Here is a 24,114-nt window from a genome sequence, read left to right as displayed (position 1 = left end):
TATATAAGCATATTGTCACGGGAGGAGCACAAGACAGACACAGTGGGCGTGGCGTCAGGCCTCGGAGAGGCTTTTATTAACAGAAATCATAAAACAAAGGGAATAAAAGTGGCCAAAGGGGGAAAGTGTCCAAAATAACAGGGGATCTGGTGTCCTCGTCGTGCTGCGGGGTTTGTGTGGGTCGGGCAGTGTTCATCAAGGAAGGGTCCAGGCAAGGGGCGGAGTCCGGCGGCCGCACGCGCTCCCCTCCTTGGTCCGGGGCGCGAGGGGCGGCGGCTTCTCCTAGCGGCCGCGTCTCTCTCGTTGGCCGCGGCGCTGGTAGGGGATAGACGGCCCGGCATCCTGGCCCGTCGGCCGTGTATACGGGTGCGGTTCCCATCCGGATCGCGGGTCCGGCAGCTCACGTCTTGGTGGCGCGGGAGTCCCTCAACGCACCCTTCCTGGACCCACGAGGACACCAGTGTGCATGCACGGGGAAGAGACCGGTCTCCTGAGGAGAGGCGCGTTGGGCTTTTAAACAGCGGCGGTAATGAGGCTCCACTTCCTTCAGGTGTGCCCCATCACACGCCGCCAGCCCTGACTCGTCCAGCGCCCCTCCTCTCACACACCCACTCCAGTCGGGAGCCTGGTGAAGGGCGGCGATTTAGGACGGGGTGCCGGTGATAATCAGGGAGGAGGCAGCTGACTCGTCACAATATATTTTGAAATATAAATCTTTTGTGATAAATAATCAATATTTTTACTGTCACTTTTGATCAGTTGAATGCATCCTTATTGAATAAAAGTATTAATTTAAATTATTATCCCCAACACCCCCCCTCCCCCGCGGTAGTACTGTAATCCAGATTACTACATCTACCATGTTGCCATTATCATGTGCCCTACAATGTCGGTCGCGTTGCTATTTTCTGTCAAAGCGAGTTTTTATATTTTGATGAAGGATTGCTTTTTCTTTGAAATAATTTACTCTGATGCATCATTCACACTAATAGCAGGAGTGTGGTCTTTTAAACTATTTTATTTCAGGTTTGCTTTCACAGACTGGGCATGTTAGCAAAATTTCTATGAAATTTCACAAGGAAAAACAGGTTAATTGTCTGTTGGCAGTATCAACCAAGCAAATTTCAGTTGGTCCGTTGTGAAATCTTTGTGAATAAATCTTTAAGCCTCAGAGAAAATTCTTGATCACGTTGGATTCCTATTGAAATTACATGATCTTGTCCATGAAAATTCAATGGTACAATGGTAAATGTGTCCACATCTTAAAACAAAAAAGAACATTGCTTAACGAAACCAAAAAATCTGAATTGTAAGGTTTTTTTGTAGTGATAGTGACCTCCGGACATGACCTTCACACATTCCCAGAAGGCAGTGTCATATCTGCTATTGTTCCCCTCTGTATTTCGATGCTTTCCGAAATAAGACACCTTTGACCTCTGCTGTGACTGTCTGTCTCTTCTGAGAAAATGCCCATGTAGAAACAAGACCCTTTAGGTGGAAGGAACAAACAGGAAGGCTGCAACGACTTTTGTTCGGCGCAAAAGAAGTAGGTTCTTTCTTTATTAAAGAGCCAAGAGTGTATCTCTCTACTGTACAACATCTGTTTCCTCTGAAGATAATCTCAGGCTTACATGATTCCCAAATGGACAGCTGTTTGATTGAGAGAGTACAGAAAAGACTGATTTACCGCTTTCTTCTTGAAATCTCCTTAGTGTAGTGTCCAGTCGAGGTGCTCTGTCATCTTTGTGTAAAACAATGCTAGGTATGCTAACAGAGCCGTCACTGTTGTTCTGTGTTGGATAATTCTGGCTTTGCAAGTCTGTTTTCACCTCAGTGCTAGGGATTATCAACACTATGAAGTGATGCTAGAGATGTTAGCGTGTATGACTCCGATGTAATACCGTGTACAGTAACACTAGATTTAAGTTTTTGCAGCAAGAAGTTTGATGGATAATATGGGACTTGAATGGGATGCCTTGAGCTAAGAAAGTGATGTGCTCAAGTAGGACACATTCCTGGATCAGCATCCTTTCTTGGACTTCAAACAACATTCCTGTCAATCTCTCATACATGTTCTGTAATGTAATGTAATACAATACAATATGTGACCCTAGACTACAAAAACATAAGGGTAATTTTTTTAAATTTAGATTTATAAATCATCTGAATAAAATAAGCTTTCATTTGATGTATTGTTTGTTATGATAGGACAATATTTGGCTGAGATACAACTATCTGAAAATCTGGAATCTGAGGATACCAAAAAAAAAAAAAAAAATAGCAATATTTACATTTAAAAAATGAAAGGTCATATTTTGGTTTTGGGAGTCCCCAGTAACAGGTTGACATGCAAGCAAGGCCAGAAAACACTTTCATTGTCTTATAAAATGCATTTATTTTTATCTTACTTGCTCAGTGACTCCCAAATGATTCGCTCAGTGATTAATTTTTTCAAACCTCTACTTTGCTTGAAAAGTAATTAAAAACAAATCCATAATAGGGGCACTTTAAGAGTACAATGTTGAAACCTCTACAAAAAAGAAACGTCACGTTCATTTTCAGCGTTTTTTTGCGCATCTTCTCAGTTAACAACGGCTCTGTGTAGTAACAGCTGCTCTATGTGAAATCACGCACCTGAGGGAATTTACCACTGATCAGAGAACCGGCTTTACTGACGAGATGCGCATTAACGATCGGTTGATCGTGATCGGAGCAGCCCTAGTGAATGGGAACCATTGAACTCTAAGCTATCCTTAAAAACAAATTAAAATTATTAGTTGATAAAGATGTTCTCTAATCATAAGCCTAAATCTTAATATTAATTAAAATTTTAATTATTACTATTATGTTTTTATTTCAGTTTTTGTTTTAGTTTTTATGCTTCAACTTTTTTTTGTTATTTGGCAACATCTTAATTTTTTTGTAATGAATGAAAATGTTTTTAATAGTTTTAGTTAATGTTAATAACCCTGATAAGAATTTTAGCAAAATACATTGATTCATGAACATGTCCAGCATGTAAACCATATTAGCCGAAGGCTGGTCCTGGGCGAGCACTGGCAGTATAATTAGCAAACCACAAGCTTGTGTCCTGAGAAGCCATGGACATGTTAGGTGAATCTGATTCATGCAGATAGTGGAAGTACTTTTAATATCATCTTTCGCTTCCTTCAGTTTTTTTTATGGTGTTTGTCCGATGATACCCTATGGGCACGCAACAACAAACCTCTTTCTCAAGCGTACGTCCTTTTATTATATCCACGGTGCAGTTTTTTTTCTTGTTCCTGTTTTAAATGGTGTTCATCAACTCTAAGAGGCCATTCACACAGAATGCATCTTTGCATCTAAAATGCGAGATGCAACGCTCAGGAATGTGTTTTAAAAAAGCGCAACGTAGAACACCACAGTCTCAAGACGCACTTTTGAGACATGATGCAATAACAATAACGGTAATAATAGAAATAGGCAAAAAGAATTTCTAACAAGTTTAAATAATCACTTAAAGAAAATGTTATAGAATATTTTAGGGTGTCCAGATACATCCACCGCAAGTGCCTCCTCCGCCATGTTTCCATCAAATAAGACCATTGTCACGCCAACTTGCTACTGTAAACAAAAGCGTGCAATGGTTGTGCCCCACCTCCAAAATTTTTCTGATTGGTCCGCTGCTTTGGAACTGACAATGATGAGTGTTGCTGTGTGTAAAAGCTGAAATTCTTTTAACTTGACACAGCATCTTAAAAACACAAAAACGTCTTAAAAACTTGTAAAAGATGCGAGACGCGAGCATAACAGTCATGCGCATCCATCAAGCGTGTTTTTAACTAAAAAAAAAAAAAACAATGAAAAAGTAACTTAACTGTTGTTTGTTATTCGTAGCTATAAATGTTCAGGTCAGGCTAGGACGTGCGCGTTTGGCTGCTTGCAGCCAGCCATAAAAGATCTAGTATATGAGTGGGCGTGTCCTCTACTCTGCTCATGTTTAATTCCTTAGTTAGCCTTTGACCTGCCCCTTCCTGCAGTGCTGGAGCAGCATGTGCTGTTTATTATGCTGCTGAATGAAGAACCAGTCACAGTGTGTCCTCATTCTGTCTCCTTCATTGGAAAAGCGACCAATCAGCCTCCTCGGCTTCAAATCCGCAGATTTGCACAAGCGCTCTTTGATATGACATTGCTTAGATGGCTGGCATACTTCTCTCCTCACGGTATGTGTGAATTCATGCAGGTGGAGAAGCAGAGAGATTGATAGTGGAGGGATGGATGGATGGATAGATAGATAACACCCTGTGCTTCACTGGAGACTTGGACTCCCTCGGAGGAGCCGGTGGATTCCAGCACTACGCTGGATTATTCATGAGTGTCTAGCTGAGAGAGAAAACCCAACCCCAAGAGCACACACATACTGAGAAAAAGGAGGGAGTGGCTGAGAGAAACAAGCGCAGGAAAGGAGATAAAGAGAAGGAATAGCAATGAAAGAGTGTATCGCAATGGGAATGAGATAAATAGAGTGATTGAATGCGGTACAAGGGCGAGGAAAGAAAGTAAAATACAAATGCATTGTGTACAAGTGTTTAGCATGTGCTGGCTGGTCCACAACACCCAGCAGGCAGGTGAGATGGCAGCCTGTATGGAAATCAGCTTGTGATAAAACATTCTGTGTTTGTGTATGTTTTAGGGTGTGTCCTTGTGCCGGGGGGGCGGCGGAGAGTAAAATGTGTCTGCGCAGTTGAATGTTGTTTACACTAGGTTCAATAAACTGTTCTGACTGCCTTTGTTAGCATGCACAAAGGAAACACAGCTACCTCATGGATGGAGCTGAAACATTTATGAGTTCTCTCTCCGTTTTCCGTCATCTTCACTCATAATGTCACGCCATGTTGTTTAGATTCTCGTCATGGGTTAACACTCTCGAATTCGATCCTCTAGTCGATTTCTGTCAGGCACAATCCATCTGTGGATCACAACTTAAAGGGGCTGTGAGACGTGAACCTTGTTACTTTCATCTAAATAGCTTTTTTAACAGCTAAGAACTGTTTTTAACTTGACGATGCATCTGAAAAATGCAATGCTTGTTGCGCGATGTTTAAAAACCAATATAAATTGTGGTGCAAAGATTCTATCAGTTATTTTTTTCAGTTACAGTGTTTTGGCATCTTTCAAACAAGATAAGTTTGTGAAATGTCTTAAAGGGATAGTTCAGCCATAAATGAAAATTCTGTCATTTATTACTCTTCATGTCGTTCCAAATCGGTAAAACCTTTATTCATCTTCAGCACACAAATTCAGGTATTTCTGATGAAATCCAAGAGCTTTCTGACCCGGAATAGACCGCATTGTTAAAATAGTCCATATTACATCAGTGTTTCAACCATAATTTTATGAAGCTACAAGAATAGTTTTTGTGAGCGAAGAAAACAAAAATAATGACTTTATTCAACAAATTCTTCTTTTCCGTGTCAGTCTTTGACGTGTGTTCATGACAGCACCACGACGCATGTGTGTGAATTCATCTGCTTGTAAACAAGCCACAGTGTCTCCAGGTTCTGCATCAGAACAGCTATAAATGAACTACGCCACAGTCTGATGAATTCAGTGCTACCACCACTTCCAACAACGGTTTCAATCTTTATTTAAAAGCTACAAGTTGGAAAGTTTGAGTTTGTTAGAGTTAGTCTAAACACAATGAGGCTGTAAAAGCAGACTAGTTTTCATGACATTTAGACATCCCTGACAACATTTGTAGTCCCATTCAGTAATTTGTTAGTGACCACTAACGCTTAAAAAGCATAAGTCGGTATTAAGTATTTTACAGTAGGTGATGGCATAAAATATGTACATATTTTGAGCTTGTGTCAACCACATGCAATAATTTAGGCATTCAACCAAAATCCATAAAAAAAAAAAAAAACACTGACTTTGGGATGATGGAATCAGAAGTGTGAAAATGCTAATTTCCAGGTTTTAGGACTCAGTGCAGCTGTACTCTTGTTTATTTCCTTCATGCATGCTGTTAAACAATTATCATGCATCTTTATTCAGGTATGCAATGCTCACTTTACCCAATCTAATCAGCTACTGATAAAATCAAGTCCATGCTGTATTACTCTTGCTTAATAGCTGTTTCACCCAAAAGCATGCCACAATATGGTAGTAAAGTGGGTCGGAACTTCTCTGCCTTAGATAAAGGAAAAGCGTATCGAAAAAATGAGTTGTTGGTATAGAGGATTATCACTGCAAGGATCATGCCAGAAGGAGAAGTGTGGAGAAAATGACACAAAGCACTTAAACCAGAAGATCCTGACCTGTGGAGTGAATGTAGGACTGAACCCTTCTTGCCAGCTTCAAACCAGATGTACATAAAGCACTCTGATGAGTCAGCTTGATGTTTGGGGTCTTTCAGAGAGTAACAGCCGAGAGCTATTTATCAGCATTTTCTATAGTACTTCATTGTTAGACATCAGTTAGAAGGTTCCCACTGTCACACTTGCGTTCGCTAGAAGGGGCCAATAAACTTTTGAATCTGAAACGTCTTTGTCAGGCAAGGGGTCTTGCGTGTTATGTCCCCATAATTGTTTGCAAGGCAGTTTTACTGAATATTTCATCCAGAGCTATAGCTCACTCGCTGGCACATCATAGATTGCTTACGTTATCATCTCTGTGTTCTCTGTCGTCTCGGAGTTTCTATGTAATGTTTGGACACAGTTTCAGTCATTGTTAAGAACTTGAGCTAGAAACAAGCTATTGTTTTATGAAGATCTATTATTTTATAGGCTTTTCACACTTGTATGACTGTTTAATGTCAACTTCAAATGACATTTGGAACCAATTTTACTTCCGGGATGTGTCGGATATCTTAGTGAAACGGGATAAATAGGAACATGTATTAGGGAGTAAAAAGGGTGACTTTATCTCGCTGCCTTATAAAGCGATGTCAGTGTTCCTCCTCTAGGCCAGGGGTTTTCAAGCTGGGATCTTCATGAGTGGAGAGAAATGGAAGAGAAACTTTGTTTCGTTAAAAAAGTGAACTGCAGTTGGAGCAATCATGTAACCTGTTCAGTCATGTAACCTGTAAGTTTTCTATCCATGTCCCATGCATCTTTTCACCTTTTATTCATCCTCTTTTTGTTCTTCTCTGCTCCTCCTATCTGTTTAGCCGTTCCTGACAGTGACGGTAGTCACACCGGTTTAACAGCGGGGACAGGTGGCATGAATGGATTCACACGTTCGAATGAGTTTCTTAGCCCAAGAAGATTAAGAGAAGGAGATGGCAATGTAGTGAAATGTAAAAATGTCCTCATCTCGCAGTCACATTACAAAGCATCACTTTAGCTCCACCTTGGCTTTGAAACGCACTGTTTCCAGACAAGTCAGTGAATTTGCATATTTCCTCAGGCCCTGTGCCAAATGACTGAGGTAAAGTGGACGTGTAGATTGTCAGAAAATACTTTATTGCAGTGGTTCCCACCCTTTTTTTCATGGAAATTCATATATAGTTTTTTTTTGTCTCTTAGAAATGCACATTTGACAGTTGCTTGAATTAACAGTTGTAGTAGCTTGACTTAGGATGCAGATGTAAATTTGTTTTATTATCAAAAACGATAACATCTACAATGATATAATAAAACGATATAATAAAATTGAATGGATATCCCACATTTCTGCCACAATACCATGATGCCGTTGGTGTTGCTACAGTAAATCAATGGAAAATGATGACTATTTGTAGATTGAAAAGAATTCTGACTGTATCATTACATACAGTGTTTTTCAGCGCTAGTTCATCTGACTTTAGTTTAGAAATTCACTGGGTCTCACAGTAGGTTGTGTGATCGAGACTCTTCAGTGAGTAAACGCACCTGCTCTAGTAAACTTGTGCTGCGCGGACGTTTGAACTTTAATCCCTGCGCAGGGTTGATCGTTTTTCCCATGAAAACCCGCCCAATTGCTACTCAAATCTAGCCCAATCACATTCTCCTGCTAAAATTCACATTCCAGGATATTGTCTAGATGCAACCTGCGGCAACCATGTTAAAGTATCCCAATTTCGCAGGAAAACCGTGGACTTGGCAACACCGTCTGAGCGGATAAACATTGTGTGACGCACTTCAAATGACTAGCACTGTTTTGTTCTGAAACACTACATCTAACATTTATCAAACTTCTGTTAAAGTTTTATCTTAGGAAATTATATAATAAAATTACATCATGATAATCATATTTTTATCGCTCCGCTCTACTTCAAAGCATATCCACTCCCACGAAAATTTGGCAATTGGCAAGTGTAGCAAATGTTCGTTTTAGGTCCTGATGATGATGATATAATTTCTTCATTTTAAAACAATAGCCAGTTTAAGCACTTCTCGTGACAAAGCTGGTTGGCGCATGTTGTTTTCTCATAAACTCAGAGCACTTGCAGAGATGAGTTTGTGTAGAGCAGCATTTGCTGCAGACTGAGGGGCTCCGAGACACGGAAAACAAAGAATCATGAGCTTCTCGCATTTAAAAGAACACAATGCCGTGCTTCATTGTGAAAGCTGCAGTACATATTCAGCCTGTATGATTTAAGCCATATCATGATTTGAGTTTTGTTTTATCAAGCATGCAGCCTTAACGACTATCCTAAACCCAGATTATGAACACACAGAATCACAATTTGATGTGTTCTAAAGCATTAGAGCAAGAGGTGAACAAATAGAAAGAAATGGAAGCTAATAAGTGAAAAACAAAAAGCAAAAGAAAGGCAGAAGCCAAACAGAGAGTGGAAGAGAGAGAGCATTTAAGGCACTGTTGTAAACAGCCACCTTCAGGCGCTCAGACACATTGTTCTGATAAAGCTCAACTGTGACGCATAGAGCGTGTGTGCATATGTTTGTGTGTATGTGTGTGTGTGTGTGTGTGTGTGACCATTTTTAAACTACGTGCCAAACCTGGAGATCCTTATGCAGGCTTGCTAGCATTAGCCCTGGAGGCTGATAACATCTGGAGTGGCTCAAATCACCACTGTCCTCCCCCCACTTCAGACTCCAGCGGTGGAATTCCTCCCTCTGCCATGGGGGGAACGTTTAACATCTAATACCTCTCGGGAATCACAGCTAAGCGGAGCATGATAGCAAACCCCATTTCGGCTCTAGAGAGCCCCTTTTGAAGTGGAAATTATGTCCCTAGGAGTCACACTCCACCGTAGAGCGGACAAATGAAGTCAATGACCATTTCCTCATCCTCCATGGTACTGGGTCCTTTTGAAGTGACTAATGATTTTCGAAGTATGGGCTAAGATTCTAGTAGAGAGGTGTCAGAATTTTGTAAATATGTAGAGACAACCTTTATTGGAGGCTACAAAGAATAAAGGATTCTCTAATCTCTAAAGAATGACTTTTGGGGGTTTGAATATTTTTAAACACACGCGCGCACACACTGTCAGACTCAAGGACTGTTTGTTGTGTTTTCTCTTTCTCCATTTGCTCTGTTTGACCTAGTTTCTGTCTCCGTCTGATTGTATCATTTGATTCAGGTGTGTTACGTTCTCCTCATTTGCCAAATGTGTTTAGTCCTAGTCTGTTCCTGTGTTCCCTCGTCCAGTGTTAAAATTAACTTTTTTGTGCACCTTCTGTACGTCACAATTGTGACAGAACACTGGTCCAAAAAAAGGAAGAAAAGGAATGGACTGGGCGGTGAAATTATCTGTCCCAAACCATGACCTGGTATCGTTCTCGCCTTGGGATTCGCTCACTTTGAACTGTTCTGGAACTGTGTTGTAAATACAACTTAAATGCTGATTTGTAGTTGTATCCTTTTTCGGAGGGCCAAAAAGTATTTTTGCTTTCGCAACGAAACACACAGTGTCTTTACGACATGGCTGCGTCCGCAGCAACAATACTACAGCGAGAATCAAAGTTACACCTTCTTTTTTGTGTGAACATTTGGCCGTCGTCATTTCATGAAAATAAACTGATGAAAAACGAGTCAGTACTGAGCTTGTCTTAATTTGTTGTGCAATGTTAGACAAAAAGAATGTTTTCGGACATGAAAGGATATATGTTATCTTTTGATTTTGGTGTAAATGACTTACTAAACGCTAACTGACGATAATTTAAGTCACAGTGATACTAAACGACTGGAATTTATTGTACTGTATTTCATTGATAGAAAGCAAAATAATATAAAGAATTAATCAAAAACTCTGGCCATAAAAGACTCTGACATTAGCATATTGCCCACCCACTTGTCACACTTATCACATTGGTCTGAATAAAAATGCAAATTCATTCTTTGCCACTAGGTGCTGCTTTTGGAGCGGTAAAAATTGTGGTTTCCCAGTAACGCTGTACACAAAGCAGCACTGCTCACAAACGCTGCTTTCTCAGGGATTACAGGCATGATGAAATGAAAATGAGACCAATCGACCAATCACCGCAGACTAGCAAAAGAGGGGTTTGGAAAATTTTGTAATCAGCGAATCGCTTGGGAGTCATTGAGCAAGTAAGGTAAAAAAGAATGTTTTTGCGAACTCCCGAAACCAAGATATGAACCGTTTGTTACCCATAGGGGCACTTTAAAGGCCTTTTGCTGCCCAGAATCCTCTTTCCAGCAGCGCTTTACTGAAGACCACTTTCAATTGAATGTTAAATAACTATGGGCTGACATCATCCTCTGCAGAAATGCTGAGAAATAGTCTCATGAATCATATGAAGAGAGAGAGAGAGGTGTTTGATCTGATGTCTGATGTTCCTGAGATATGACAACCTCTCCTTTCACCAAATACCCTTTATTTCTGTAGGGAAGGGAAGAGAAAGGTTTTTATATATATATATAGGTTTCTTCCTTACTTGTTCTCTCTTACTTTCTCTCCCAGTTGGAGCGATTTGTCCTTGTGAGGGCACAACGCTCTCTACTGTTTCAGCACACTGTGCTAGCTAAAAATACCCTCCACCCCCTTGGCTCAGCATCCACTGCCCAGTGTGGGCCAGAGAAAAGAACGAGGAAGGGAGACCAAGAGGCGCTGAGGGTGGGTGAGAGATAAGAAGAGGGTTTTTTTTTTCAGTTCCTGCTGAGATTCTTCCACCCCCAGGTATGACGGCGAATGCGGTGCTATTTTTGATGGGAGATTGTCATACTGAGAAGAACCTTAAAAATGACCAATACATGACGTGGTAACTCCAGTCTAACACTGTGTACCAGCCAGGTATGACATAGCAACTCTCTAGGCTTTAGTAACTTTTCTACCCAGACTCAATATGAAAATCATGTGTGAAGGGAGAGAGCTTGTCATCTGAGCCACTCAGATTTGATGTTTAGGATTTCTCTGTGAATGGGCGCCTGGTGTGATGTAACAGAATGAGATACCAAACCACGGACAAAATGTCATTGTGTTCAGAATAAGATATCATTATAATAATAATTTCATCCATAAACCTTTTCGAACATAGATTTTTGAGTAGATCAAATAATTGGTTTTATGTTCACAGGCCAAAATTTAAGATTTAATCAAAAACTACTTTCTCTATATACTGTATATTGGCTATAATAATAATAATAATAATATAGTTGTTGTGATATTTATCTCAAAAATAGCTGCATAAATATAGTCCCATAAACAATAATATAATCTTTACATATAACATGATTAATGCCATTATTATTATTATTGATAATTATATCACAAACATATTATTAATAATAATAATAATAATAATAATAATAATAATAGTTGTTATTTTTTCAGATTACAATTCGTTCGCAATCTGCCCAGCTCTGATTATAATTATATTTTAGTTCTTGTAGTGGTTCTTGCAGTGAGACATGTCTTTCATGGACAGTTTAGTTTTATTCACAGTTGAGTTGATTCTGTTAACAAATTGGAGAAAAAGACACACAAACTCATTCACTGAAATAACATCTGGCTCAGTTACTGATTATACTTCCATTAGTTTGTCCCAGCAACAAACGACACACAGTAGTTTAAGAGAGCTGCTGGGCTAATGGTAAACCCTTGTATTGTCTTACGAGTGATCATCACAAGGCTAAATGTCCTTCAAGGTCAGAACTGATGAATCGGAGAATCAGCGGACTGGAGGAGCGACGCCTTCTAATGGACATGCTAATGAGGTCTTAATTGAGTTGTAGAGAGACGTCTCTGTTGCACCTCTCGCCACAAATGAAGACATCTCAGGAGAGCGATCATGCAGCCGCTTTCTCAGAGGAATTCCTCCCAGAGATCATCTGTGGGACAAAGCCAGTTGCAAGTTAACGACGGTGAATCAAGGTATTAGTTGTAATTAAATGAAAACCACGTGACTGTCATCAAATGCAGACAATGATGATGTTGTCAAGAAACTTACTGACGTGAACTGGATTTCAAGAAAGATGAGAACTTAATGGAAAAGACCCGATATGGTGATGCTTTTAATTGTCAAATATGAATCAATTCTTATTTATGTTGACACCGATGTTGTATTTTCAGTATGAATATCAGTTAAAGGGCATTTCCATCAAATACAAAAACTGTGATTTGTTGAAAAGCAAATGAAAAAGTGTCTGGTTTGTGTGTGAGGTGTTGCTTGGAGCAGTAAACTCCGCACAGAGCTTTGGGTGTGTCATCTTCTGGTTATTCAGGTCTTTTCAAATCATGTCTTGTCTGTGTTTTTGTCACGTGACTCATTTCCCCTCTAGATTGGTTGCAAAAGCCCTGTTTTTTCTATGAATTCAATCACAATATATTTACTTTGTAGTCATTTCCTGAATCAGAAGATGTGTACAGGTAGTTACTCATGTTTCCAGTCTGTCTTGTATTGCGTTATGTTCCTGCGACTTATTCCTACTATAATGAGATGAATGGATTAATATGACTCACTAACGTAAGCTTAAATATTAACAGATGTGTAGTTATGCATGCCAAAGTGTTGAACTTTCATAACTAGTAGCCTGGAGTGTTAACTTCTTGTTTAAATAGATTATGGGATTGATTGATATGTGTTTAGCTTGATTCAATGAGTAAAGCACTTCGTATGCGAGAGCGAACAAGCTTTTCACATCTACACACACCTGGAGGAGACCGAAGGATAACGTTTCAGAGAAGATTGGGAAAGCGGCCGTGACAATGGTTCATTTCAGGTTCGGTGGAGGGACTCGAGACAGAATATCACCATGTTCTTTGCCAAGAGCTCTAGGTGACTGAGTTGTTATGAAGTTAGTGATGGATTTGCGGTTTCGTATTACCTCTGTGTGTCATCGCTGTTTGTTATGATCCTTGCGGTGAAGTTCCTGCCTTCTCGACACGTCATGACATGATATTTATCGACAGTCTTTTTCTAGAATGGAACCAAACCCTGAATGTTGTGGGAAAATTAATTTCGTATTGAATTATGATTAGGTTTTTAGCAGATTTTCTGCTCTTGGTATCATTCAGATGGTTTCTTCTTGTCTAAGAAGCTGATTCCGGGCCGGAATGAGTAACGAAGTTAGTTAAAAGTCTAGCTTACCCAACAATTGAATCAAGATCACACCGTCCTCCTGACTTCCATCTCAGTGTGACCTTTGACCTTCTCTTTGCACATACAAGAGCTCCAAGGCTGACCTACATTGTCATTCAGGGCTGGGTGTGAAATTGCAATTTTCCGCCTGGATGACGCCGTAATGAGAAATTGATGTAATGAGACAGCATTTAGGAGGAGGACTTTACAAGAGAGCCCTTTTCCAAATGCCACACTTTCAGCATCTGTTGTCTCCTGTGGCCTCCATGCTGCTGTTTTTTTTTTTTTTCATCTTCAAGAACACTTTGAGAACATAATCCATGCTGTTCCTTTTGAAACTACAATTCAGCACCATTTCTGAAGTAGTGTCTCTGTTTAATACAACTCTGAAGCATTTTTTTCTCTGTAATGTAGCGAACAGCAGCAACCTTCATGCCATTACCTGGACACCAGTTGGTTCTTTGGTAGTTTATCCATTTCCGGTAATTAACTTTGTTTCATTTCTCCTTTTTTCCTGCCAAATTAGGGGGCATGTTTTATATGTATAATATTCAGATCTCCACAGCTATAATGACAGCTTCTCTCAAATGTGTTAATGTGACTCCCCTCTACAAATGCAGTTTTGTAGACTGGAAAATTAGTGCAGTTTTTGTATAGTCCCCCATTATGGGGTAATGAAAGGTTAATTTTGGTTTTGGAAGTCCCCAATAACAGGTTGACATGCATGACTGGCATTCAGTGCAGCAGTGTTGCTTTCGTCAACAAAAATTATGACTGAATATCGTCGTCAACCAATTATCACGGTTGTTGATATAATATCTAAAACATGATTTAGCGCCCCCCCAATAATGAAACTGTAACCACATATTACAAAAAATAATATGTTTTTCGAACCACCAAGCATGAAAGCATGTTCTAGTACACCCCCAAAACAAAAATTCTAGATGCTGTAAAAGAGCATAATAAGATCCCTTTAATCAGTAACATTTGTAATTTTATTATCCTAAAATAGCATACTACATTACGTTTTATTTAGGCCTATGTGTTTTTCATCTAGAATGTGAAGTTTTAATTTTTGTACTTTTATTATTAGTCTAAAATATCCAGATTGATTGATTTAATATGTGATATAATTACTTTTATTTTTATTACTTTAATCATTATTATTATAAAATAGCTGACTGGTACATGCTTTATTTTATCTGTAATTTATAGTTTTTCTTTTTATATTGATTGTTTCTTTCATTCTTATCTCTGTTTATTTATATACTTAGCCTGTCTATTTAATTGGTAATGTAATTATTTTTATTTTTATCAGTTTTATCATTATTATTCTAAAATAGCTGATAGTTACATGCTTTATTTGATTAATTTTGTCTATCATTTGTGTAGTTTTTTATTTATTTTGATAACTTGCTTTGCTTTGTTTAACTTTACTTTCTTTTATTATCCTTTGCATATAACCGAGTAAACTCACCATTCAGGTTAATGCTGGTATTATGATCTTCCACTGGCCCCCTCTCTTACCCTTCTTGCTTTGGGTGTTAAAGTCAGTAAAGCCACAAGTCACATGTTTTTAAAGATGTTTTTAAAAGTGGGATGCAATGCCTTGATATAGCCAGGGAATTGTTTGTGATTGTGGATGCCTGTAGTGGCCTATTGGGCAGCAAATGTAATGCTGTTTTTGATGTGATAAATGCGTTTAGCTCTAGGGACAGTGGCCAGTGAATTTGTCAAGGCTGTTTTGTTGTTTGGAATAAGATTACATGTTGACCATGTTGAAATGACAGGTTCTGTTATGGAGTATAGTGCATGACAAAATACAGAATGTCCCTTAGTTCAGTGATTCAGACCTGATAGATATGTAGACTCATGATGCATTTTTCATCTTAACATCTGACAGGGCCTCTTTTTTGACTTCTGTGTCAAAACTTAGATTGAAAATACTTTTGATGTTATTTGATCGTGTATTGGGGAGTCCGCCTTAGTATTCGTAAATATTAAAGTTCAGATTTGACTTCTGTCCTTATCAACTCACCCATAAGATTTTTTTTTCTTCTTTGGAAAACAAAATAGAATATTTTGGATCATTTTCAGTTTCCAAAATAGAGTTTTCTATACATTAAATGCATGTTCTCAGGGATGTTAAAGGAACAGTTCACCCACAAATGAACATTCTGTCATTAATTACTCACCCTCATATTGTTTCAAAACCAAAAAACCTTCAGAACATAAATTAAGATATTTTTGATGTTTGATGGTTTTATTGAAAAACATTGAAAAAAAATGTATTTGCTCACAAAAAGTATTCTTGTAGCTTCATAATATTATGGTTGAATCACTTATTCCATATGGACTATTTTATCGATGTCCTTACTACCTTTCTGTACCTTGAATGTGTCAGTTGTGTTGCTGTCTATGCAGGGTCAGAAAGCTCTTAATTTCATTAAAATATTGTAATTTGTGTTCAAAAATGAAGAAAGGTCAACAAACATGAGGGTGAGTAATTAATGACTTATTATGACTCTTTTTGTGGGAATTCAAGTTGTTTTTAATTTATAAAAGTGAAAGAAAAATGGCTGGAACAGTGTTGATGGAACAGTACTGGCGTTTTTATCATAAGAATAAACATCCTTTGTAATCGAAGTATGATTTGGACAGCCCCCCCTCCCGACCCTCATGCTGGATCCTGAGCCCTGGGCCCAAGTGTTTGTCTAGACTTGAGTTATCCGCCTCATCTAGGAACAACAGGGCCCCTAACCTCCCCTCCCCATTCTCCTCCATCCCTGAATGTCCCAGAGGAATTAGGGTCATCCATCCTCAAGTACCCCTTTGCTGCTAAAAGTAGCTCGACACATGGTGAAGCTTTTCGTAGAACTGCATCCAGTCTTGTGGGTTCCTCAAGATCTCCAAATATCCACAGCAACGATGTCTTTTCATACCTCTGATAATGGCGGTGGAATCTCAAGCCAGCGTAATGTCAAAGCCCTCACCGATTCCTGAGTGCTATCGAAGAAAAAAACTCTCTTTCACACAATGAAAGTCTGGAGTAATGAGACGAGGCCGTTTTTTAATTTAAACCACAAGACTTAGAAGAACAGAAGGGCAGGCATGACGTGCGCTCTGGTTATCAGCTGGCTCGTGAATTGGCCGTAGCAAATGGCGGGACACGTGTCCCTCTTTTTGTTTAGCCGGAGCCTGAATTGGCGCCTTGGATGGGACCTATTCATGGTTGGACATAAGGCTGCCTTTGAGAGCGGTGGCTTGCTGGCCCTCATTATCCTCATTGTTGCATTCCATTACACCTCATTTTTTGCCCCACTTCTACAGGGACTTTGGACAAAGCCCACAGTGTGAAAGGAAGCAGTCGAACCAAAAACGGCAGATCTTCGAAGGCGAAGGAATTGTTAACACCTCAGTCCGTCGGAGGATCTCATTATCTCCCTGCCATCACGTTATGAAATGATCTGATATTAGAATATTATATTAAGCAGCCGAGTAATATAATCCAGTCTATGTTCCTCTCGGTTTGATTTGATTTGAAGACCTTTGCTGGAGAAGTCAGCTAGTGTGAGTCATAGTGTGGATGTGACAGACACGCTCAGATAGTTGATAGATAGTTATAGATTTGATTAATTTCGTCTTATATAATAAGAGCTAATGACTTTAATAGTAAAAACAAATAAAGTGCAACTAGTGATGGGATTATTTTTGTGTAATTATAAAGAATTTATTATTCCATTCAATTGAAGTACAAATTGAAAGGGGCATGATTATTTTGTATAATGTACTGCCTGAGTACACATGAAAAATGAATGAATTGTGTGTGTGTGTGTGTGTGTGTGTGTGTGTGTCTTATATACATATATGTATTAAAGTGTGTGTGTGTCCATTGTGTAAAAATGATGATGTAAGATATAGAAGGTAATGTTTTTTAGAATTATTCTCCTTTATAGAGTTAATTTGTTCTTATGTATAATATCTTAGTATATGCGTCTTACATACGCACACATATACGATTTTATTTATTCATCCTTATGTGATAAAAGCTAATAAAGTGGCATTAATATGCATCTTAAAGTGTGTTGTATTATGTGTGTCTTGTGTATGCCCTACACACACACACATACGACTTTATCGACTTGTCCTTATATAATAAAAATGAATAAAGCGCCACTAATTATATTAATATAGTATTAATTAACAATTTTATTGTTTAAAATGAACATTCAGGAATGCTATATTGAACATTAAACTAAAGTCAACTTTCAGCTCTCGGTCTCTTTCTCTCTCCCGCTGTTTTCAGCTAAATGTCTGTTCATCTCACCACCCCAAATCGAGTTAACTCCGACTGTGTGTCGTCTCTTCAGATAATGCCAGCTTTGTTTCTAACATCTCTGAGTGAATTTACATGTGTGACAGATTTCACATTCTTTCTGCCTACGTACTGAGGTCCATTACGTCGCCTGTGTAGGAGTCAAGGGCTGCCCTTAGACAAAGTGAACAGTCTCCCTATCTCTCCGTCCACCCACTCCTCACAGTTTGACTAGAGGGACCGTCAGCACACCAGATGTTGTTTCAGTGATGCTGCTGAAATGAGAGATGTTAGATACCTGCTGTCTACATGGATAACTACAGCGCTCTCTTTGATGGGATCTGGTGGCAGGCTAACTTAAATGTCACTCGAGCCCTGATGCTGATCACTGCTATAGCAATCACACTTAGATTCGATTATTTCTGCGTCAGGTAAAGTGGGTGAGATCAAGCTGGCATCCAATCTTCAAGTCCTCCTGTCTTTGTCAGGCACTGAATAAAAGAGGAAGGGAGAGTACACTGACAGTTGATAGCATGTAGTGTGGTGTACTTTGATTAATAGTGCACACTGGAGATATGCTCTCATTTGCTTGCTGATTGTGTGTCTGTCTTGTTACCATGGTGATCCTCATGTTATACATATATATGCTTCATAACAGAAATTTTTAAGCATCAGAGGATTTTTGTAATCGGATCAGAGCTGGGGCTCACAGACGATGGTTCTGTTAACCGTCACTTTTTCATGCTGAATAAAATACACCGAAGAAATGTAGCTACACAGATCAACCGGAGCACGTGACAACACAACAGTAGATGGCGTTTTTTATGTTTTGTCTGGAATTTGTGGATCATTCACTCACCTGCTGTTTTTATAGGGGCTTGGGGTTTTACCTTATTTTCATTCTCATTTTTTTTTTAAATAAATTTTCTTTTCACTGTATTTTTATTTTTTTTGCTTTTTATTTATTTGCTTATTTTATATTTTTGTTTATATTTATAGTATGTTTTTATATTTATATTTTTATATTATATTTTTATAGATTTTTTTATGTTTGTTATTTATATTTTCATTTTTCCTTTGATTTTTACATATTTTTATTTTATTATTATTTATCTTCATCTTGTTTTTACATGTACTAAACTGTTATGAATTGTTATTTGTACTTTATTTTCATTTATTTTCATTCATTTATTCACTCACTCACAAATTTTTTTTATTTTATTTTGCTTATTTTTTTTTATTGTATTTTTTGGCCATGGTTCTGAATGGAAGCACTTTAGGTGATTGTGAAACCGGCTCAAACCTGCATCGGCCACATGAGCACCACGCCTCAGTGTCTCTGAGCATGTGGATTAATCACTGGGCCACGCTTCAAAATTTGATGAATGTATAGGTGTACAATGACCTTCATAAACTGCTCTTTATCCCTTGCTGCCATCTCTTGCTCAGGACAGAGATCAGTGTGCATGATGCTGAGGCTTGGCTGCACCTCTCCACCTCACCAATTACTGTACATCCTGCTCCGTGTTGCTCTGAATGTGTCTCATCTCACTGAAGCAGTTGATGTGGCTGTTTGTGTGTGTGGGTGTGAATATGTATGTTCCATGCTTTAAGCATGCCATTTGTTTTTATGTTTACAAGAATATGCATATGCTTATGGAAAATTACTGTGGGTGAGAGCATGTGAGTCTCTCTCTCTCTCCCTCTCTGTTGCTGCGTTGGAATTGCACATAATTGTACATTCATTGTTCCTGAGTTACATGTAGAGAGCATCAGTCAGGTTCCAGAACTAAAAATCTTCTTAGAGGAACTGTTTTTAACAATAATTTAAGCTTATACTGAGTTATGAGATTATTGATTAATTGATTTAATATATACTGTAGTTTTGTTGAAGCCATCAACCAGCAATTATTGTATTTATTAGAAATAATATTCTTTATATATAAAAATGAATTTCTTATCCATGATGCTGCAATAGAATCACCAGCAATCTGATAATTGCAATTAACAAATTGTGCAAAAGATTAGTGCCTGATATATATATATATATATATATATATATATATATATATATATATATATAATTTGAATTATTATAATTTTTTTTACATTATTTTCTCATTTTAGCTTTTAGCAGTCAGTCATGTACTTTAGCTTTCTTTGTCCAGTTTTTGAATACTTTTTTCATTCAAATCAAAGTTTGTAGTATTTTGATGATTTAATGTACCTTGTGTTTGATTGATTTGGTTGTAAGTCAATGGGGAAAAAATAGTTCTTGTTGCTAAAAAAGTGGATGTTATATCCTATAGAGCAAGTAGTATTTTTTAATTATTTGAATTAATATTAAAAACAAATTCAATTTCAAGCATTTCAGGCAAAATGTGTAACTTCTGAACCATAAATGTATCTGAACAGATAGAGCTGTTCAGTCAAGATGTTAATTTGTAGGCTAACCCAGAAGGCTAATTCACCATGAGTTCCCTATGGGCTCTTAGCATGGTGGTTCTGAGTAAATTAAAGACTCATTACTTGAATAGACCTGGACATTTTGTTCTGCAACATAATGCACTGTCATTCCTCAAACTTGAATTTTTTAAAGCCTTTTTTTTATTGTCATCACTGGAAAAACATGATACATTCTTTTTGTCTAAATTTTTTATTAATATTCAGAGAACATCTAGCTATACTGAACAATACTTTCAGTTTACCCACTCAAATTTCACAACCACTTTAAAATCTCCATGTGTTGAATCACCTATTTGTCATATATAGATTCCAGATCCCTTATTTTGAAAAACAAAACATGCTTTATCTCCTCAGCGAAGGGGCTAATGACATCGGCAGATGTCCCCCACACGCGGTCTGCAGGTAACGCAAGGCGCAGCTCATCTGTCGGGCCTCATGTTTTGGCTATGCTTTGAAGTATCTGTGTCCCTTCTCTGTGCTGTAAGGGGTTCAGGTGTCACCCACACAATTTACACAACCGGGCCGTATATCAGCATGGAAAGACGAGAAGTTTGTTTGCCCACTGCTCTCCAGAGTCTCCGGCTGCCGTCTGAAAGGTTCATTTGCAAAAACGTAAAGTAACTGAAACTGTAAAATGCTGAAAAATATTTAAAGTTGAAGTATTTCTGCACTAAAAAGGCATTACAAACGGGATTGTGTGCAGACAGGATTCATGAACACTCCCCCCATTATTGCCATTGGTCCGTCAAGCAGTTAGCCCCACCTTTAAGCACATGCCATTGGTTGAGCCAACTTTTCTTTTGTCAGGTTAAATGGGAAGTGCAATGTTTTTATAGCATCACAAAGACACTTACAATTAATGTGGGTTTGAAACCACAGAGGCGAATTAGTTTATTTATCAATATTGGTTTATACATTTTCTGAAGTATACGCAAGTGGTGTTTTCTAGAGCAATGGAGCAAACACAATGATAGGATTTTCGGGGGGTTACTAGGTGGTTGCTGAGGTTTTCTGGGTGTTTTCTTGGTTGTTACTTGCTGGCCAAATTGAAAAGGGGTGTTCAGACTTTTAAGTATGAGTAATACACATTCCAGTCAAATGCATAGTTACTGGAATAAAGTGCCAGCCGTACAACAGACTCACTGCAAAAATATGCTTATGGTGACATTTCTGTAAATTAATACATTGCTTTGCATGTTTTATCAAAAAATGTTTTATGGTGCTATTTGTTTTACGTATCGCAAAAAATATTGCAAAAAATGAAAAGTCTGGTGAGAAGCTACCCTAAACCTAACCTAATGTTAGCAAAAGCAAACGTGAAATAAAAAGACATATGTGAGCAGTCCACACCAGAGTTCAGTGCTGCACCAGGTGTGCTACAGAGCAAGTTTACTATGTCAGAAAGGCCAAAAATATGGAATGGATTAGGTGATGCAAATGTATAATTTTACCAATGGTGCACTATGGTAAAAGTTGAGGCCACTGCGATTCTATTGGGCAAGGGGTTGCATGAAAATATAGGTGTGTTCATTCCATTTCGGAATTACCACAAAATTGTAATTGTAATTTTATAATATACTAACTTGTAAAAAGCATTCAATTTCTTGTAAATTTTCCTTGTAATTGCAACTTGTGAACTGGGAGTTTTCTGAAAGCTAGGACTTGTACCACCTGACCACCTTAGATTAATACGAAGCTGTGTTTAGGCATTGATAGTGCAGTAGTTCTGAGTCCAAGGATGCAAACAGCTCCAAGTACATGTTGTCATTTTGAAATTACAGTAACAAATTACGATATGCCGTGAACGCAGCATAAGTCCTAGTTAATTAAAAAGTTGGCCCTGTAATCATAATTTGTGTGAAAAGAAGTAAAAGCAGTGAACTGGATGAATAGGTATTTTTTTGGAGCAAAATTGTAGGAAAAAGGTCCTTTTCCTAATAAGCCTATGTAGGTAATACTAATAGTGCTTATTGCCCTAGCAAACACAGCTAACTGTGCCATCAGATAATTGATGCTCTGTTTGCTTTGTGGTGTTTTTATTTCAAGAATTTGGCAGCTGTTCTACTCTAATATCCCCCCCCCCCATACTTCATCATCTCGTCTCTAGAGAGAAACTGGTCTCCCATGTGTGCAGATGTGTAAATGTGCACGTTACGTGTTAATTAAATCGCATGTGTAGTGTTCCATGTTTTTTAGTGCTATGAAGGTTGCACATAGACACCCCTCCTTCCTAGGAGCCTCCGGCAACATGCAGGTGCCAGTGGGATTTGTGGGGCTATACATAGGCTTTCAGGCAAGATGCTAGTTTGCTTGGCTCACGATAGGGTCTGGAAAATTACGGACGCTGTTTTTGTGATCATGCTTCTGATATGCCGCTTTTTGTTTTTTTTGCCTCTTATACAGAGCCTCTGAGGTTTAAATCTGAAGGAGATGGGACTTGGGCTTCTGCCCAAAGGAGAACCTTTCCAACTATAGCCCCTATAAGCTGTGACCGGTTTGCCGTGAGGCCCCGTACCCCCCTCTAATGGTGAGTTGCTGTTCTCTATCTTTATTGGGAAAAACAGGATGTACAGTGATGAATCGAGAATAAACTCCACTGTTATTCTTTAGTGAAGTCTTGTAGATTGATTAACTGATCACTTCCCATGTTTTATTGCGTAAAACAATTGCTTGTTATGGATATTTCTGGTCAAGTTTACTATAAACCGGGGAACTTGTCAAGCTGTCAGACTTGACGTTCTTATCTTAACCAGCTGTGAAGTTTCCAGTGACAAATCATTTGTCCATCTACATTGGAAGTGAAAAGGACTGTTGATGATTAACATACAGTTGATTATATCATAAATCAAGATTTTAAAGCAAAATTTAATCATGGGTGGGAATATCCAATATGATACCAAGTAACTTCAAAATATCACTAATATTACAAGTGGTAATATCAAAATATCACTTGTCGCAGCTGATGCTGCTTAGGACAAAATCTAAAGATTAATAATTGTTATTGCTTTTTGCTTCAGTGTGCCAAACCTGGTTAGGATGGTTGCATGCTAAAAATCCCATTTGACAACCTTTATGCACCAGGCAAACTCAATAGCCTCAGAGAAACTGCTACATATAAAAATTTCGACATGCAGAAGGTATGCTTTAAACAAAATATATTAATAAAAGTGGAAAAACGTTACTTTGGCTCTGTATGACTGCCGCCTCGTCATTTAACCAAAACACAGTTATAATCTGCAGAAGCCATTTAAATTTACATTCTCCTCAGTCCAAAGAATTTGTTCTGCATGCAGCCAACACATAGTAACAGCTCCTCTGACAGCAACTCTGGCAAAGACAAAAGCAGCTATCATGATTACATATGTGTCATAGTTTTACAATCCTCGCATGGTTCCGTAACTAACAGCGTATGTCATTTGCCAACCTATATTTCTGCTGTTCACGAGAGTATCTTAGAAAATCATATACTCTCATAGGCAGCTTTTGCCATAATTCCGATTGTTACCATGATCTGATTTGGGGCAAAAGAGATATTAACTAGATTTTTCTTGCACTTTTTGAAGATTAACATGAAAAGTGCTGTTGAAATGCCTGGGTCAAATTTCTAAAGGGAGAGGGAGAGAAAATGAAGCCTACTGCAATGCAAAAACACATTTAGTGTAAGTGTATTTCCTTTTTTTTAATTATTATTTTTTCTTAGTTTCTTCACTCAGGATTTCACTTCATTTATGTATCCACTCCAACTTTCGAAGTAACACACAAAGTTATTATACTTCCTTGACAAAGAGTGTTTTGTACCCTCCCTGACCCCTTAGTTTGCAAAAACGAGGCCTTGTTCTCCGTCCGAGAAGCACGTTGTTGCTG

The 24,114-nt window shown here is 38.4% G+C and overlaps 1 protein-coding gene across 2 annotated transcripts in view; it reads left to right on the top strand.

Moving 5' to 3' along the window:
- LOC127952693 (protein TANC2) overlaps positions 1-24,114 on the top strand; it is a 127,509-nt gene that overhangs the window by 7,520 nt on the left and 95,875 nt on the right. For both annotated transcript variants that reach the window (XM_052551361.1, XM_052551363.1), the window contains exon 2: positions 22,654-22,777. The gene's annotated coding sequence lies outside the window, so the exon portion shown is untranslated. The remainder of the gene's footprint in view (positions 1-22,653; positions 22,778-24,114) is intronic.

Source organism: Carassius gibelio, chromosome B3, assembly GCF_023724105.1.
Source record: "Carassius gibelio isolate Cgi1373 ecotype wild population from Czech Republic chromosome B3, carGib1.2-hapl.c, whole genome shotgun sequence".
NCBI classification, from domain to species: domain Eukaryota; kingdom Metazoa; phylum Chordata; class Actinopteri; order Cypriniformes; family Cyprinidae; genus Carassius; species Carassius gibelio.
Note: the sequence above shows the minus strand (reverse complement) of the source record. Positions and strands in the feature narration are given on the sequence as shown.